A 287-nucleotide genomic window follows, 5' to 3' on the forward strand; every position below is an offset into this window, starting at 1 on the left:
CCCTTCAGTCTTCTATCTGACCTCCGTCCTAAAACAACTTTTTAAATCTGACCTCCGTCCTCCACTTCTGTCTTCTATCTGACCTCCGTCCTCCCCTTCAGTCTTCTATCTGACCTCCGTCCTTCCCTTCAGTCTTCTATCTGACCTCCGTCCTCCCCTTCAGTCTTCTATCTAACCTCCGTCCTCCCCTTCAGTCTTCTATCTGACCTCCGTCCTTCCCTTCAGTCTTCTATGTGACCTCCGTCCTTCCCTTCAGTCTTCTATCTGCCCTCCGTCCTCCCCTTCAG

The sequence above is a fragment of the Nanorana parkeri genome, unplaced genomic scaffold (genome assembly GCF_000935625.1).
Source record: "Nanorana parkeri isolate BGI_ZX_2015 unplaced genomic scaffold, ASM93562v1 scaffold320, whole genome shotgun sequence".
In the NCBI taxonomy this organism is placed as follows: domain Eukaryota; kingdom Metazoa; phylum Chordata; class Amphibia; order Anura; family Dicroglossidae; genus Nanorana; species Nanorana parkeri.